This window comes from Athene cunicularia (assembly GCF_003259725.1).
Source record: "Athene cunicularia isolate RWA chromosome 20 unlocalized genomic scaffold, athCun1 chr20_part1, whole genome shotgun sequence".
In the NCBI taxonomy this organism is placed as follows: Eukaryota; Metazoa; Chordata; class Aves; order Strigiformes; family Strigidae; genus Athene; species Athene cunicularia.
The window spans coordinates 12829341-12849277 of record NW_020799125.1 but is presented as its reverse complement, the minus strand read 5'-3'; positions in this window follow the sequence as shown (position 1 = coordinate 12849277).

Genomic DNA, 19937 nt, shown 5'->3' with positions numbered 1-19937 from the left:
TTAGTTTATCCCTCCACTTTGGTTTCAGCGGGGATATTTTCAGAGTAAGCTATAAACCAGCATGAAACAGGGTTCTTGAAACTGGCTCTGAATAGAAAAAAAAACCCAAACAACTTCTGTTGGGAAAATGCAGTTTAGTAACACAGGGAACAATGCCATAGCAGATCAGTCCAGGATGGCCAGCACCATGTTTCAGAAGGACCATGGTTTTCAATGCTTAGTTATTATGAACCATATCTCTTATTCATCCTGTCTCTTGATCCTTTTTCCCTAAGCATTGAATTTGCTCATGCAGTACAACTGTCTATCAGAAATGACTGTTGCAAACTGATTTCCAGTTGCCAGGTCCAAAGATATTTTTATTTTAGTCAAATATTCTGTTCCACTAATTCAGTCAGCTCACCCACAAAGTTTAACAACTACTCCAAAGAATGTGCATGTGAATATGATTTGCAAGTATTTCTGCAGCTCTATGCACTGCTTTTTAAAATGGGTTATGCCTGGTGCCTGGATGAGAATGATTTAATATTTAAAGGGAATGAAGAGGATTTGAAGAATCCTTATAGCTGAGGAAGTCTGTGAAAAATCTCTTTTCTGGTTTAAAATGGATCAGAAATATGGATTCTGTTTATTGCTGTGGACTCAGTTTTCCCGGTGGTCAGACTTGGAGACAGCCTAGGAAAAAGTCTCATTTCATTATGAAATATGGATCTGATCCTGCAAGATCTTAAATAACTAGAAAAAAGCCACTGAAAATAGTGGGATAGTTCATGTGCATGGCAATAAGCATGGTTTTACATGCATTGGGGTGCAGGGACCAGACTCATCAACACGCAAAATCAAATCATAGGTACAAGCTGGGCGAAAATGCTTTTGAGGACTTAAAGGCAGGTTGTGGGTGGCTCTTTGCTTCGTGCCCATCTGCAGCTGAGCCTGACCTGAAGGAGCCCTTCCTGCCTCCTGCAGGCATGGTGCCAAGGCTGGAAGGAGTGGAGCATTCCGCTTCACCATACTGGGGTCTCCTTCCCCATCCCCCAGGAACTCATTTCTGTTCTGGCTCAGCAGACGTGCAGAGTCTTATTCCCTGGTCTCCATGTCCTCTAATCAGCTTAGCAAAAGCCCTCCACTGCATATGGTCAGATTGCAATTTTTGAATACTTGTAGCATGGGCAAATCAAAACCAATTGCCTGCAATACAAAGACCTGCACTGCTCCCCAACGAGGGCTATTTTTCCTGCCAAATTGCATCTTTCAAACCACAGCCAATTCAGCTGTAGAGATGCCAAGAAAAAAAGGTCAGAAAATTTATTTTTTTTTTATATTTTCTCCTCTTTACCATATTTGAAAGCAGCTCTCCTAATTCTGCTCCATCTTTCAAAACAAGGGAGAAATCTCTGTGGGATAGGTGCTGGTTATAGGCAATTTCCGTCCAGAGGACAACATTCTTCAAGCCTGTTAAGAGTATCTGAAAATTACAATTTTTAATGTGGCCAGGGTTGAAAACACTTGCCATCTACCCTGGTTTGTATGAAGAGTTTCTCCCATGAAGCCAGTGGAATTATGCAGAATTGGGACTTTACTCACTGCAGTAATCATTGCTATCTGTACAATATTTTACATGCATCAATTTTATTTGAAAGACTACCGTGAGTACCTGCTTAGCAACATACTTTATAAGATAAGTATGCAGTAAATGGGAAGATGGGAAAAGCATCTCTCCTTTTCTATATGGGAGAAAAAGGCTAGACTGGATGGTGATTTGAACAAACAATAAAATATGTAGAAAGAGCAGAGTAATGGAAGATTTTAAGTACCCAAGCAGAGAGTAGAGGACATTAGGGAGAAAATGCTAGCTGGAAGCTTGTTTATGGAATTGTCTTAAGATTGCATTTTAACTTACTATGTGTATCAGCTGAAAAGGAAGAGAGCTACGTGACTTGTATTAAGTGCTGCACTACATGGAAGATGATTGAAGACAAGCTGTACTCCAAGGGAAAGTGTTCTGCCAAACATCCATGTCCACAGTGGTAGGCTTAGATGAGGGAAGATTTCAGAGCAGGAAACTTGGACAACTTGCAAGTGTTGCTGACAGGTGCTCCAACAGCCAGTGCAGAAAGCCAGCATGAAAGTTCAAGGTCTGATGAAATCATATGTAAGGTATTATAATCCGAATCACCCAAACAGCTGCAAACACCCAATTCAAACAGATTGTACTGGGTGTGAAGGTGACTCTGGGGCATTGAGGGCCCAGGGCAGGTGAGGCAAGAGCCTCTTCTCATACAGAAAATGTGAAGTTTATTGTTGGCTGAGGTGGGGAAAAAAAAAAAGACTTGTGGAAACCACTGAAGGCCCAGCCTAGACAGCTGTGCAGGCAAGGCAGGCAGACAACAGAAACAGAAAGGGTGATGGAGGAATTCATGTGGAAAGGGGTGAGACACAAGACTGGTGCTGCTGCCTCGGATTCACTGCTGCATGGTGAGTCTTTTTTTTTCACTCAAGAACTAGAAACTCAGCTCCCGGCAACAGGTATACATTTTCCAAAGAAAGGAGCCTGGGGAAGCAAAGATTAAAACATTAAAATGCTTCACCACAGTGCTTGAGCGGATAATTAGGTAATTAGTACTAGTAAAGGATGACAAAGCACCTGGCTTGCTGAAGGACATTGCTGTGTCCCCAGGCCAACAGCAAGGGTGAGGGAGGAGACACCGACTCCGGGAGAGGTTTTGGATGGCTCCCTGTATTGGTAGCTGCTATTCTGGTATTAAGAGTGCCCAGGGCTGATGCCTGCTGTCATGGGCTGATTTGATGGAGTATCAGGGTGAGAAACACTAGGGGTAGATGTGAATGCTCTCCCCTGTGCAGGGAGGACATTTGGCCTTAAGTCAGAGATACACAAACTTGCATCAAGGTTGGAAAACAAGGACTTCTCTCAACAGCTAGAGGACTGAGGTCTGGAAAGCCTTCTCTTGGGGATAATCTGTTCTCCAAACTCCTGCTTTCATGAGCTAGGGGAGGTGACAACATTGGTTTTGCAGCACAGTGCTGTGGGAGCTGGGGATGGCCTCCAAGCGCAGAGCTCTGGCAATCCAACCCTCCAAGACCATGTTTGATTTCATTTCTTTCTTGGTCCCTTTCTTAGCTTACAGATTTTGTTTAGTTTTTGACAGCTTCTGCACACCAAGCAGATGTTCTCATTGCATTTGCACATCGAGGATGAGTTTTTATTGAGCAGTTATAGTCAATTTAGAACCCATTAATGGACATAAATAGTTTACATTGTCCCTTCCAATTTCCATTACTTTGCTTTTTATGCACCAGTTTTATTCAGCCACAGCACTGCCCCATCATGGAACTTGAGGAATTTCCTAACTGAGCTTTCAAGACTTGACCATTGCATGTAGTTTCATATTTATTCACAAATTCTCTTTTCACTGCTTATGCATTGAAATGAATGCCCAGGCATCCGGGCTATTAATAAATACACTTTATAACAATGGTCCTCGTGTGAACCATTAAGACATTGCAGTATTAATAGCCTTTCCTTTTGGAGAAGGACTATTTATTCTTACCCTTTTTCTTTCTTCAGGCTGGATCTGATCAAATTGTTCATTGTGAGTAATCTCCTTTGAGAATATAGTTCCTATTTCTCTATGAAAATCATTCATTAATTCATCCTGTGAACTTTATGCTAAGATATTCAGCCTTTTACTTTTACTGTTTGTTCCTTATTACTCACTATTTAGTCTTGGTTCACCTCTATGCTATAGTGTGGCTCCTCCTACATAACCAGATGATGAAACGATTAAATGAGTGACTGGCGGCCAACAGCCAATATTTTGTAACTTCAGTGACTGAATCAACCTTTAGCAAAGTTATAAAACTTGAGAGGCCTGTGAACTTTTCTTTGAATCATCAAGAGCTGTCTTCTCATGGTGAAAAGCCAACACAGTGACTCCAGTGGCAAGTCTGTGGGTGCTCTCAGCCTAGCACAGAAAAAGGCTTTCCTATTTCCAAACCACAGCACCTACATCCTCTCTCAGGCAATTTTCTCTTATTTGCAAGCACTGTGTAAAGCACATTTCTGGGTGAGATTTACCATTATGCAAGAGGCCAGCACTGTTGGTGACAGCAATCTTGAGACCTGATTTTATCCTTTTTGTCCCCACTTCTTTACACTTTCCCGAATTCCCACGGCCTGAGTAGAACCGGGAGCACTTTGACACCTCTAAGCATTCAAACCCTGTGGTCAAAATGCAGCAGTTACCATTCAAAAGTCAGCATCTCTTCCTATACATTTCCATGATGCTCAACACCCACCCTTCCCAAAAGACACCACATCAGTCACACTGTTTGTCTGCTCATTGGTAAAGCCCAAACGTGACTTCTCCTAACATCTCTGCTCGTTATTGATCATGTTTTATGAGAAGGGTCTGGATAAAACAATCTATCCCCAGCATGCAAGGGGACCTGAGAGCTCTGTATCTGTTACAGCTTGTTCCTTTACACATTATAACTTAGAGCAACAGTTGGTAGGGAATTTATTTGCAATCAATAAGCTATAATTTCACAAAATGTCAAGTAAAGAAAGGTTAACTTAAGAGCATCTTCTATTCACTTGGATTGTTGCTGTCTGAGATCCCACAAGGGAAAAGACAAATAAAGAGATAACCTTAATTAACTGCATGGTAAGTGCTGGGCTCACAGGCTCAAATTCCTGCAGCTTCTCGGCTCACATTCATATAAATTATTATACAGCTTTGCACACAGATGGTAGTTTGGGATGATCAGTATCTTGAGTTAAAGTTCATCACAAACCTGACCATTTTGACCATAGCTCTCTCAAAAGCCAATAGGCATGTCAGTGGTGATTCAGCAGTAACAGGGCTCAGCACTTGTGTCCCCAAATTATATTACAAGATAAACCAGAGCCTGTGAAAAACAAAGGAAAAATCTCCTGCTAATTCCAGTGGGAAGTAATCTAAACACTTATTAGCCAGCATCCTCCTGTGTAGATTCACCAATCAAAAATCTGTCACAACTAATTGGAAATGTGTCTCATCAACACCATTGTCATCATTATTAATTTGATTGCACCTAGGAATTTGATTAGAAGACAGCACCTCTGAAACTTACAGTGTAACCATAAAACAAGGGAAAATAAAATAGGGAGTACAGACAGAGGAGGGAGTATAAGCAAACAGTCTGAGTTCATTGGTTATTGTGATAGGTGGTGGTTTTAATGCACCCATGACTGTGGGTTGCTGCCAGGGGAAAGGAAAGTCTTCAGGCTGGATTTGAAGAATGATATCAAGGTGGTTTCGAGGATATTTATGAATACAACTATCTAAAACAGACAGGTCAAGTTAATTGTGCTCAATAAGGTCTTCCTTCCTCTTGCTGGCCAAGGATGCTCACAGTGGCTTACTGAGCTGCACATGTCCAAGCTGTGCATCTCCACAGAAAATAAGACGAATCTCAGGCAAGATTGTCTGGGGTAGAGAGGTAGACATGCAGAGTATGAATAGAACGAAAGGCTATACAGCTCTTTGTGGGCAAGAAATGGTCAAAGAGGACATCCCCATGGAAATCCTGGGTGAGAAGGCCAGTTTTCTGACCAACATCCTGAAAGAGCAATTATGAAGCCAAGAGAAGAATCAGGAGAACAAGGAAACAAGGAAGGGCAAGGAGACAAGATGTCAAGAAAAACTTGTTCCACCTGGTCAACAGGGGAGCTTGATTAATGCAGAAGCAAAAAGATGGTGTCCTGCATCAGAAAGAGGAGGTTTTCTGGGTTAGTGATAGGGGTTTTACTGATCAGAAAGGTTTCCATCAATGTGTTTATCATTCCTAACCTACAGCTTCCCCTTCTCTTCAAACCGAAGCCTCCAGCATAGTCAGCTATAACTGTCAATCACAGTCTGCCCTGGACCTCTCTGCAGAATAGGTTCTCATTCAGGCCAAGAGGCATATGAAAGAGTAAATTTTGAGAGATTAAAAATGTGGAATCCACTCTTCTCTGGGTTTGAAAATCCCCCTCTTTGTGATAAGAAGGCTTTATATAGTCCCTCTAACCTTGCTCTTTCACGGGCACCAAGTGCAGCTGGATCATTTTAGAACAGAAAAAGCAAAGAAAAGAGTGAACAGGAGCTGACTTATTATTTAAAGAATTTCATTTTCATTTTGAGGTAAGTGTAAGTCTAAATTTACTGTTATGTAACAAACTGCATTTAAAAGCAATTGGTTTTGAAACTACACTATTGAACTTTGAAATTACTGTGATAATGCAGCTTTAGCCAGTGAATACTCCAGTCTGGGAGGAAGCACAACAGCAGCCTTTGATGAGGACATGAATTTGTTATGACAGACTAATTTTACAAAACCATGGCTGCCTTATGGCAGAATTATAAAGTTATATATTAAAAAAAGAAACTCCAAGAACCAAGAAATGTATTATGTTACTAGTGAGAAAATGTTCTCGCAGAGTCAACTCCCACAGGTCAATTCAAGGGAGTATCCAGACACCTTTGATAGCTCAGGGAGCAAAATATTGTGTACATTGAGCATGTTTAGACTGATGGTGATTTCAGTTGCTTGATACGCATGTGTGTATGCGTGTTTGTGTATGTGTGCTGTGATATGGACTGCTTCACATAAACAACAAAAGACAGATCTCTGGGGAAAGAACAATGAGTAAAAATATATTAATCTACCAGCATCCCCCCATCCCCCCCACACCCCCCCGGCCAAAATCTTAAACAATAGAAATCATGTCTGGAAACTTCCTGCAGCCTGGCTGTGCCTGAGTGGAGCTGACATTGCGAGTTAGCATCAGGACAGTGTAAGTGGTCTCCTAGAAATAATCTCATTGCAGATATCCTCGCTAATCCTTTAGTGGGAAGGGGCAGAAAGGCTTTTCTGGATGGGTCTGGGAGAAATGTCTGCTGTGGAGTCTGCAGTTGAAGTGAAAAAAAGAGGTGGGGGAGAGCATTTCGAATGGCAGCTTGGAGATGCAGGGAGAAGACTGGTTTCCTGGAGAAGTGGAGAACAGCAACTTGAATTGAACGGCCTATGCAGGAACGGAGGAGACAACCTGATGGCACAGCTGGGGGTACAGGCAAGCTGGGACATCGGAGTGACCCCCTTAACCAGAGTCATCAGGAAATGGGGACAAGGGAAAGGTGAGGAGCACACAGGAGAGAGGAGAAATCACGTGGCATTGACCTTATTGAGTGCTTCGTGCTCCCATGAAATTCTTGCGACCAATGGCTCATCAAAACATCTCCTACAACGTTTGCCAAAAAGGCAAGCAGAGATTCGGGGTTTTAAGAAATCCACTATGGTTGGATGCCAAGATGCACTCAACTCTTTGCCACTAATTTTGTGTAGTGCCATATCATACAGTGACCAAAGCAACCCAGTTTGTGCTTCTGACAAATGCTGTAAGGCTCAAATGCTCTGCCAGTGACTGAGGGAGCTATTACTACAAGCTCACATCTCAGTGTCACTGTGTAAATCTCTTCAGCCTGTCACTGATGGAAGGGTCTATGTGACAGGTGTCACCCATAAATCCCATTTAAATAGATCCATTACTGCACACTGTATCACTCACAATCACCCATGAAATGTCTCTTTGGAGTCAAGAATCAGACAGGGATGATTTAGAGCTATTTTGCTTGTGCGATGGGATTAGCTGGATCTCTCAGCTATTAGGATGCTGGGCCCAACGCTGGCCCCAGAAGGGACGAGGGAGACCAGGCAGCCAACAGCTCCATTAGCTGGTTTCCAGCAGCCTTTCCCACACACGGCTGGAGTTGCTTCAAAATGAGACTTTAAAACTGACCCCAGAGACTTCAAAACCCAGTTCCCAGAGGAATAGGCATGAGCGTACTGCAGGTGCCTTAAGCTGTAGGTCTGCCTCTCACTTTCTGTCATTATTTCTACCTTGGCAAGTGGAGTGCAAATAGCTTCACACACACACACATCCCCAGGCACATGTGCACACAGACCTTTGCATGGGTGAGAAAGACAAGACAAAGGCAGGATGAGGCCTTTTGACACCCAGCAAGCATTTTTCTAGTTGCTTCTCCAAAAAGGAGCAGCCAGTTTGAGACACCAGCCTGCTCCAAACAGAAAATTGGTTAGGGTGTCTCATTTAATTCAGAATAACATGAGAGCACTTGCAAACAAAACAGGGCAATTTAGACGGGCAAATACTTATTGGGAGACATCAATGATAGCTGTTATTTAAGCCTGTGTTAGATAGGAACCATGCTGATATAAGAGTCTGAGAGACATCCCAGGTAAGCACATTTTTTAGAACTGCTGAGTAAAAGCAGAAGAGGAGAGGTGACCACACACTCTGTCTCTGAGCAATGTCTGGCAGGAGGAGGTTCAAAGGAAGTGCTCTGCTCTGAGCACTCTGCAGATGCTCCAGTCCAAATGCCAGGAGAACTTAATTCCCTGTAGTGTCTTTTCTTATTATCTGCAGAAACATCCAGTCCTTTTTATCATGATGGCCTTGATAACATCTCTGACACTGAGATAAAATTAGGAGCATTTGTATATGGGAGAGCAACTGGGTCTGAATTAAGATTGTGGATTCAAGCAGCAGCAAAAGCCAAGCTAGTGTTTGGTTCACGGGTTCAGCTCTGCCTTAATTTGCCAGAAAGGGCACATAGAAAAAAGATCCATAACCACTTTTTCTTGTCCTTGGTGCTCAGGATATGCTGCTGGAAAGGGATCCGATTGCTCAGTCAAAAGCAGGAGGAGATGAGAGGGAATGTCAAGCAAGTGCAGGAGGAGAGGGTGTGGGTAAAGCAAGGAGCAGGAGCATTGTCTCTACTAATGAGTAGGGTGATTATGTACTGGCAGCTGTTTGCAGATTAGCAACTGAGGACTTGGTCCATTAGGGATAATTATCTCTCTCTGGAATGAGAAGATTTTCTCTTTTCTGGCAGGGAAAGAAGTGCTGGGCAGCCCTATTCCCAGTGTCCAGATCTGCTGCCCCAGGAGGGGAATCCAGTGGTATCTCTCTCCCTCACCCCACTGGAGGAGGAGTCCTGTCCACAAATCAGCTCAGAAGGACGGGATTACAATCCATGCATTAAATCCATGTCCTAGGTTGTCCTTAGCTCCTTAGCCTAGTGTAGATCCATTCTGGCTTCCAGGCAGCCCCCTATAGTGTCCAGTGTCAGGTATTTTCCAGCCTAATAAGATGCTCTGAAGATCGTGTATCAGGATGATCTGCTTTGTAGGTCACACATCTGCAGGAGCCAGTAAACGGCGAGAGTGAATGTCAAGCATTTCTGAAACTGCACCCAAAGGCTATTTCATTCATCTCCCTTGATCTATTAAATATGGAAAAATAAACCATCTCTCTCCAGCTAACAAAAATCTAGAATCAGCAACAGTGGCTGTGTCAAATGATTTACTTTTGGAAATAAAATATTTAGCTGCAAAAAAATGTTTCTCAAAAGAAATGCCATTCCCTTCTGTTCCACCAGCAATGCAAACTGACACAGCAATCATGGCATACTGAGAGCATTTCAAGTAGCTTTTATTAAAATCCTAACCTGACTCCACAGGTAGTGTGTAACTGTAGAATATGATCTTACCAGCTTAAAAACTGTAAGTGTATCTGCTCATCTATTGCCAAAAAAGTGAATAGAAGGGATCTTCTACATATGCTTCCCAAGCAAGTTACAGGTGCTAGATGATCCACCTTCTGCTTTAATTAAGGGAGGTTACCTTGATTAGCAGGGAACAGCTGGAGTGGTCAGCAATCCATTTTCAGTGCTGAGCTGGATTCAGTCCCCCAGTCTGCAGGCTGAAAGTGGCAGCAGTGTTGGTGGGAACATTACCTACAAGTGACCTCTTTCGCTCATCTGCTCCTAGTATGAATACATAGATTATACAAAGGTTATAATGGTGATCTCATCCACAGAGGGGAGAACAGCCTAGGCCTGATATTAATGTCTACATAGAAAAAAATCCTGTAAAATATAACACCCCAGGATGTTTAAAATCTTCCTCAGGTTGGCTTGAAAGTGCTTGTGGTGAATCCAGGCTTTCTGTGAGTGGTCTTGCTCTTAGTACAGGATGAACACGGGAATCTGAGAACAAGCCAGCACCTACCGGAGCACCATTATGGAAGTGCTTTACTTCCATTGTGCTGGAAGGGAAAGTCCTCAGTGGCTTTAAGTGAGAGCCAGACAGGGTGGTCAGAAAGCCCAGAGCAGGACCACCAGAGCTTCTGTGCACGTGGGCAAGTGGCAGTGGCCAGCATGGTGACCTCTCTCTTCTCTCTCACTCTTCTGTAAGGCACCAGAAGTTAAAGAAAAGTTCTTCCTATTATGGAAAGTTTTTCCTCTAAATGTATAGGAGGTGCTTGGGATGAAGACCCTGGGGGGATGGCAGTAAGGAATGAATCGGGCAGAACAGAAGTGAGCAGGTGGTCTGGGACAGAGGTGATCTGTTGGGAGCTTGTCTTCGTGTCCTCGTCCCCCCACCTCCCATGAGTGAGACCTTCACCAGGGGCAGTGTGCTCTGTGGGTAGAAGTATCATTCTGGGCATCTGGCTACAAACTTGGTTAAAAATTATTGTGCGGTCAAAAAAAATTAATATCTTGGAAAAATAAACAAGATTTTCTGAAGTGAGTGGGATAATCATAAATTAGACCCAAATGGCAAGTGTTTCTCTCAGCACTGCGTGACACAGTGAGCCAGCCCTCGGGGATTTCTCCTTTCCATATGCAGCGGTACAGCTGCCTGCTGCTTGCTGACTTTCCTGCGTGCTTGCCAGGGCACTCACAAACCTGCAAGGGAGATGCCAGGCTTGACAGATGCAATTCCCTTGCATTTTAAAGTGAAGGACTAGACTCTGATCCAGGTTGTGGAGTCTCCTGCATGTTGCAAAACCAAAGGGTTTGGCAGATTTTATTGCCCCAGAATCCAGATCTTTTAATTACAACATTCAAATTATCATTTTATAAAACAATAATATTTTGCTGATCTGAGACCTAAGTATTTATAAGTCTTCAATTGCCAAATATTAGTCAACTACAAGCACACCCCTTGGATTTCTCTCAAAAGGCTTGGGTGATCCTTTACTAGCAACAGGTTAAGAGGTACAGGTGATGAGTAAATAATCTCAGTTGTTACATTTTTTCTGGAGCTTTTTTCCTCCTCTGCCCATTTCAGTTTCTCTTATCTGGGGTCTCTCTTAGGTCCCTTTCCTGGACTTACCTGGAAAATACAGGACACCTGGGGATCCACCAGTGCTGAGTCAAGCTGAAGAGTTGCTGTTGCTGCCTCCCGGGTACACTTACATCCCTATATAACATCTGCTTTTTACATTTGCCTTCTTTGCACCAGCACAAAACCTCACCCATCTTGTGATCCACAGTTTCTCCAGGTCTTTCCAGTTGCTTCTCATTTGGTATAAAATATGTGGCTAATGGGCACTGGAAAAGCAAAAATGCTTTTTGTAATCTGCTACAGGAAATTTTGCCTCTTCTCCACCCTGAAAGGTCAGGATGTCAGCTACTATTATCACAGGTCTTTTAGAGCTCATTGATTGGAAAGAGAAATGGCCCCAAAACATGGACAGATAGATGAATGGAAGTGCTGAGCCTGTGTTGCCACGAGGGCCAGGGCCAATGTTGAAGTCTTATGTTCATTAAATCCTGGGATTTTTCCTTTTCTGGTGCAAACACACCCACCTGCAGACCTCGAAGGGGCCTTTCCATGAGGGTCAGGAAATCTGGGGTTTGACATTAATCAACCAACCTGCTTGTATATGGGACACTAAGGCCAATGGCTGGGACAGCCAAGAAGGCCAAGATGTGCAAGTCCAGTCCATAACTGGAGAAGTTGAATTATTTTCTTCTTTTAGGGCATAAATCAGATCCTTGACGACCCGGAAACATAGCAAGAGACAGTAAGATCACTTGCCCTTAGAAGAGGACTTTTAATCTCCCACAAATATATGGCTCCTGCAGAAAAATATTTTGAGAGGAGAAAAATTAGCACACAATTTCATGTATGAGTGTCTGATTTCAGAGAGGGAAGGGATTGAGTGAAAGGAGAGTTTACATTTGTGAGACTGCTGGAGTGGGGTAAAAACATGTGTTTTGCAAATTCTCATTATGTTCAGTTAAATAAGCTCTTAGCCTCTTTGGTGTCTGACAAGAAAGATTCTGTCAGGAAACCATGGATGTATTTTCTGCCTCTGTAACACACACATGCACACATGGGCATAAAGGAGCTGCCTTGCTGCATTTTCTCTGCATTTTGTTCTATAACTTTTGTGTTTTAGAGAAGTGGTACATCTTCTTTTTTCTTCTATCCTTTAGCTGCCAGGACAGCTACCAGCTCTGGGAGATTAGATCTGTAGCCAGTATATATTGAGAAGACATTAACCTCTTGTGAAAGTGACCTAAATTACTATTAATTGTAGTGGCAGGACTAAATATCTGTCCTCGGTGTGTTTACAACTGTAGAAACAGTTTGTTCTCAAGATAATGACAAACCGCTTATATTTGGTCTACAAAAGGACTGTTTGTTCCCTAAATACCTGAACCAGGAACTTGTTTGTGAAAGAAAAACAAAATGTCTTCATGAGCAATCCCCTGCCTGTAGCTGCCCTCTCTGGGATACTGGCTCTCCTTGCTCAGCTCTTGTCAAAGCAAAAAAACAGATTCCGTTTTCTGACATGGGATGGGGACTCAGGATCAAGCCCTGGTCGGGTCAGAGATGTAAATATAAAACCACATGGCTCCTTAGTGATATCCAGAATTGCCACAGATTTCTCAAGGACTGTTAACCAGCGAAGCCAGCCTGATCCTATAGTTCAGCCATCTCTGAGATGCTGGCATCCCTGCAACAGAGGGTAGGCAGAAACTGTAGCCATTCACATGTCAACACTGTTTTCATCACTGATGGCTTCTGAAAAATCTTACAGAATGAGTTAACCGAATAGGTGCTCATTGAATCAAGAACCTCAGGAAGCCAGGTGAAAGAAAGGCTGAGGCCCCACAATCTAACCTTAAACCCCATCTGATCTGGAAACTCAACCTCTACCCTGTAGTCAAGGTATGAATAAATTTTTTTTTTTTTATATAGACCATTCTTGAAGATGTCTCTTTCAGAAGCTGGCATGATTCCTTAGTTTTGAAGGTAGTTTGTGGCCCAGATGCTGATACATCCTGCCCTTGGTGAAAACTTGAGTGTGTGTCCATGTCTCACCTTTCCTGGATTCTTATTGAACAGAAGAAAACCAGCTTACAGAAAGAATGATTTTCTGGACTGGAGTCCCTTAGGCCTTAACATAGATTCAAAACTGAATTCACTGCCAGACATCTGTGTGTATCTCTCAGACATGTATCAGAGACTGGGCAATTTATTGCAGCAGCAAAAATGCATCTGTTCTGATCAGATGGAATAAAATAATGCCACAGAGATGGAAGTTAGTAGTGAAAATCTTTAGCAATGTAGTTTTCAATCTTCTGCTCCCCTGTATGAATACACATGTGGGTATGAACTCCACTGCATTGTGCATGCAGATTAATCCACTTTCATCTCTCCTAACCCATGGAGACCCCACATGGGGTCATGTTTTAAATTCTTGCCCATGTGTGGGGCCACCTGACAGGTAGAGCATCCACAGCAGAGCTTGGGGCTGCCAGCTTCCAAATATCCTGGCAATCCTTTTTCCCATACATTTGTTGTGCTGAGTTGTCCTGTTCCTTGCTGGCAGGTCCCCAAGGTCTACATTGCATGGGGTCCACAAAAAGCTGTAAACTGTTCCTGCAGGTCTGGAACTTGGCATTCAGCTGAACTGCCACCTCTAGGATGATGGTGAAGTCACAGGGCATGACACACTGCAAGTGCTAAGATGCGCGTGGTATGATGGTAGCTGCTTCTTGGGCAGTTGTTGGTCTCCGGCATTCCCGCAGTGCCAGAGAGCTGGCACACGAACACGCACAGGGCGAAGGACCGGTGAGCAGGATGTACAACAAGCTGGGACATGGGAGAACAGGGCCCTGGCATGCACCAGCACAAGCAGCAGGAAGGTCTGTGAGAAAAAATGGCTCCTTTTCCCCAGATCTCACCACTTCCAGCAAGGCTCTGCGTGTCTCCTGTTAAACCCAGAAACAGGACTAGATTCTTCACATGAATTCACACATGGGATGATATGTGAAGACAAGCACTAGCAATATTATCAATCACCAGGCAAAGCTGCTGAACAGTATAAATAAACAGCTTCCTTGCGGCTCTCCAGCTTAGTACACCAGGCTGCTGGAGATTATTTTTCCCAGAGGTCTTCAGTACTTCCTTAACATTAATTCTCTTGAGAGTGATTCACCTTGAACAGTGAATATTTTCTTGAGTATCTCATTCTGATCAGTGTTCCCTCCAACCTTATAATCTGCAGCTCTGTTAATGCCTTAATGGCACCTGGTTATCCCGACACAGCGGGACAGTGCTGGAACAAACTGCCATCCAGGATTATGAGCTCTTCTGGGCTTTCTGGGAAACCCTTGCTGCTCTTTGTAGAACAGTGTGATTTCTTTCTCCCCTACTGCAAAGTATAGGCTTACAGACCTCTCACTATGGCCTGTAAAAAAAAAAAAAAAAAAAAATTAAAAATCACTGTCTCAGATCCAGCTATTTAGACCTATTTTGTTTCTTGGTTTGTTTGTTGGGGTTTTTTTTTTTAATTTTAAAAATGCCTCTTTTGCAGAAGAGATCTTTCATTTGCTCCATTCTGCTGGGCTGTTTATATTCATCCTTCATGAGGCTGTTCAGGTGCATTCCTTCAAAAGCATCAAAAATTTACTAATAACCACCTTTTGCATACCAACCCACACCTCCCCTACCCACGTGTTCCCAGGCAGGAAGGGCTGAACCTGTTTTTGGTGTTTGTGCTGCTGGAACTGACTTTTCAAAGCAGAATGCAATAGCCCAGATCACTGCCGTTTCCCAGCAGTGCTACTGCAGTATTCAGGTCTCAGGCATGTAAACCCCTAATGAGCAGTCAATATGTATTTAGGACCTGTCCTTTCGTGTCTTGGCTTCTGTAAGAATTTTGGGTGCCCTGAATAAGTGTGAATAAGCACACATACAGCATAACTGTGAATATCTGTAACATTTCAGATGTGGACACAGTGCAAGTGCACATTATAAGGAGAATCTGTAACAGTAGATTTTTTTTTTTGTGTGTTGCAAGAGGAGAGAAGTGATATGCAGGCGAAGATACTAGTTATATGCTATTACTACCACTGAAAATATAATGCTTTTGCATGCATTTTTCAGGGTACATAAAGCAAACTCATGTCTCCACCCAGTCCTCTCTACTCAAGCAATGATTTCTAATGGTGCTTCACCCTGAGAAAGCAGGTGGGAATAAATCTGTAATTTACAATCAGATAATGAAAAGTGTAGTTCTGACATTTGTGGAGGAGAGAGCACAGGCCATTCTGCTCTCACTGCCTCCCAAGCATCTTCAGCTTAAAATTTCCAGTCACTGCCGCATTCTCTGGCAGGCCAGACAGAAGTACAGATAACATAATATGGCACAGTGCATCGTCTACTGGTCAGGAGTAGGAGGAATTGATTTCTGACTAATAAAGAAAATTCATTACCCAGACTGAATGAGTCACAAGGAAATGAAGGCTGCTGTAAAGAGGGAGGATGGACTCATGCACCCTGTTATTTCGGGCTTGCTTGGTTGCAGAAAGGTCTACCTATACAGTGTCACAATCTGCTCAGCCTTGGCCCATGTCCTGCAGAATGCTTGCAGCTCAGTAACCGCAGCTGCCGTTCGGGAGGGAGAGGTCTTTGGTGTAGCTAGGACTTCAGCATGATTTGTCCCCCCTTCAGCAAACTAACACCCTTTAAACATGCCCATTCCTCCACGAAGGATGAAAGAAGGGTATTACTGTCACCAAACGGAGCCGGCACACATGAAGAGGGCAGGTGAAATGAGGTGAATCCTCAGGGACAGAGATGCTGGAGAAAAAAAAACTACTGCTGCTCCACTCCAGAGTGAACTAGATGTTTAGCAAGACAGATCTCAGATATGCACTCAGGTAAGTGAGCTCAGATCCTGATCCAAAGGGTTGCCATCAGGCCTGGATTTGGCCCTTGATGAAGTTTTACTCCCCCAACAGCCTTGTTTGGCTCAGGTCCTTGGCTTGAGAATGAGACCAGACTGCCAAACTCGGGGGAATACAGACCAGTACAGTGCAAGGTTGGGGGTGTCCAAGAACAGGAGTAACCCTGGGATTTGTCCTGATCAGCACTTCATGCTCTCTGCAGCCCTGCACCTGTAGCAAACGGCTCTGCCTGCCTTAGGCAACTCTGCAGGGAGGCAGGAGGAGCATAAGGGACATGTGTGAGAGGAGGAGTTGCTGCAGTTCGTGCCATGGGCTTGGTGGCTGCAGCATGGGGATTTCTGCAGTACTGTCTGTGGGGCTGGAGCAGGTCAGGGGCTTCTTCCACGCTCACAGCTCTGCAGGTGTGCCAGGGCCCAGCCATGGGGGAGGACAGGCAGCAAGGTGATGCTGGAGAACATCTGCTCCAGTGGGCCAGTGGAGTATGGCTGCTCAGGGCAGGGGAACATGGTGTGCTGATGGGATGTGTGTGTTGTCACCTCTCTCCCAGGCAGGAGATGCTAAGCGTTCTCAAGAGGTCGTGGGATTTTTGACCAGAAGCCTCCTTTCAATCATCCTGAAGTCTCTGTCCTTGAAGGCATGTTCCCTGTCCCTCACTGCTATTTGTGTTGGGACTGATAGCATCTTCTGTGGCAGGGAATGGTATCTTCTTAGTTAGAAGCTTCCTTGTTTAGTCTTACAGCTGTCAATTAATTCCACATTTTTGCTATTCAGACTAGCTGGTGGGTAGCAACATTTCCTGCTGCAATGAAAATTTGTTGTGAATAAGAGCTGGAAGGGGAACAGCATGAATATTTGACAGCAGTTAGTGCTGAGGGAGTCTTTGCACTTCACAACCTGAGACACACAGGGGTTTCTCAAACTAGCAGTAGTTTAACAGCATTTAAACAGGCTTTTGCCACATGCAGCCCAGATGGGGGCTGCTACTGGCCCAGGCATGATATGTGCCATCCACATCTCAGCTGTGCTTCCCAGCTTGGGCTTGTCCTTTAGATCAGAGGTTTTGGGACACAGGAAGAACAAAAGCAGCTGATGAAATATAGCTGCTTCCTTTTACCCCCGCAACTAAAATTGTGTGATACTGGCCAAGTCATTTCTCAGCATCTGCTGATATTTCTGCAGTTGGGAGGAGAAATCTGCCCCTTCCCACCCTAGACTTCTGTATTTGTGGAGTTCAAGACTGAAGCAATGGCAGTTTGCTGCCAGCAAAGAGATATTCAGGGTTTCACTCCAAAATGGGTTGTGAATGGGCAGGAATGTCTGTTTTGTCTTTCTGCAGATTAAATTTTTCACATCTCAGCTTGAAATTTCTATGTAATTTTCTGCAATTTTATACATTTTAAATTCAAATTGTCTGAAACTTGGTTGTGTCTGTGATGTTCCCTGTTCAGCCTGATCAACTTTTAGTAACAGGTATAATTTTCCAATCCTTGTGCATCTCTGCAGGATTTTAAAGCAAGACCTATCCTAGTGGGTTTTGCAGAAACTTGAAGTGTGAATGCTCATTTTATCAGCTTTCGCATCACTTGGGATTGTTATTTGTTAGAAGTGGAAGTTTATGTGGCAACTGTTGGAGATGTAAACTCTTTGCTGCCTTAATATACTTTATATGCCACCATGAAGAAACCCTGCATAGCACAGGGAAGGACTTTGTGTGCAGCTGCTGACATACAACAGGCGATGCCCAGCTTTGGCTCCTGGTGCCCTAGCACAGGTACCCGCAGCCATGGGTGCACAGACTTTGTTCTTCTGCAGCTGCATTAGTACCCACTAACATCCAGAGCATCCAGAAAGTCCATATGCCAACAGACCTTGCTACACAACAGCTGGGATCCATGATCTAAGCCACCCAGTGGCAGTTTAACCAGTAAATATAGGAAGAAATCTCTGGGGGGAAAACTGAATGCTTTGTTTGGCCCAAAATAGAGTTGTTCATTTCAATTTTTTCTTCATTTTTTACAGTGTTTTCAACAAAACTGCATTAACTTCAAATCATGAAAGGGATATGTTTCATATTTTTCAGAATTTGAAAAAGCTTACATAACCATAATGAGTCTGAATGCATTTCGTGTTTTTAGATGTCTGCAATTTTTTCACCCAAATAAGGCTTTCTCTGAAACCGCTTCCCAGTGGTGCTGCTGACACAGTAGTATTAACGTTGAAAGAAAATGCACAAAATGCCCCTGCCAGCTATACAAACAGGGTAGTTACATCCAGAATAGCCAGAAGAATGAAGCAAAACTGGTATTGAACCTACATCTAGCAGGTCCTCAAGGCAGAAAAGGTCTGTGTAGGGTGATGCTTGTCCCTAGTCTCTCCAACCCAGCAATCTCCACACCAAAAAATATTCCCTCTCATTTCTGTTTTAACAACATGGAAAATTCCCTCCCAGAGACTCTTTTGGCTGTTACAGAGAAGCAGAGCCTCATGCTGACTCCTCAGCCCTCACCAGGCATTTATGCCATCTTCACTCCCACGAGATGGGCAGCCCAGGGGGTTCAGACAGAGCACACAAGGCAACAGTGTGTGTGGAAAGCCACTGCCCTCCTACATCTCTGCTCCTTTGGGCAGAGATAAGAGAGCCAGGGGAAAGACCTTGGGAGACAAGCCACAGATTTATTTGGTCTTTAAGCTGCGATAGGCTGTTAGCTGCTGTGTGATCTTTGATAAACTCAGGGATGCAGAGAGCCACAAGTTTGCAAAAGTCACTGCCAGCAGCTGACACAGATGCTCTCTGGCACGGCACCAGGGAGCTGTGACACTCGTTTGATCATATGTTTATCCACATGTCCCGCACATACTGATAGTCACAGCGATAGCCTCTGGGTTTACCCTCACAAATGATGAGCATCTGAATTTCTGTGCCTGCACACAAGGTTTATAAACGATGGTACAACATTTTTCAAAGGCCTCTCTATATGGTGTAAGAACCTTCCAAATGTTGCTGGGGCCCAAGACAGGGAGAATATAGGTCAGATTTTGTCTTCACTATGGTAAAAGTCACATCAAGTTTGTGATATGTGACTGCCTAGTCCAGATCTGCCCCACAGAATTTCTCCCTGCATGGCCAAAAATTATTTGCCCTAGACACTGTCCTTATGTTTGCTTTTAGTGTATGAGTCCCTGTTTCCCAAGCCCTCAGGGCTGAGTGCTCTCATTGCCCAGCAGACCCACCAAGGTGCTCCTTCACTCCCATGGGATGAAAACAAGACATCAGAGACTTCAAGACAAGACTTCTCCCATCACCCCAAGAGCGGTGGCATCAGCTGCAGTCAGTCCTCTGCCTTATGAACCCACTCCATTAACCTCCAAACCCTCTCATTGCTTTAACTCAGCCCTTCAACTCTCTCCTTCCTGCTCTCTCTTTAACCATCCACTACACCCACCCTTTTGCACACACAGCTCACCTCACCCCACTGTCATCAGTGCTACAGCTAGGGAAGACCCCCCAGGAGCTGGGGGGGTGTGAAGGGGCTGGGCATTAGACTCATTGGTTATGTGCAGGGGGAGATGATCTTTGTGGCAGTCAGCTCTATGTGCCTGGGGCTGAAGGGTTTAGGGTGGCAGTTTGTATCTGTGCTTTCCATATTGCTGGCATCATGTTCTCCTGGAGTAAACGTGTGCTTTGTCTCTGTATCAATTGCACGATCAGCTTCATTTTGTACCACTTATGAATTATTGCTAGCCCCTGTGGCTCCTGTCAGAGCTTCTCCATGTCTCACAGAGACACTGATTCATACACCAGTGTTTCCAGGCTTAATT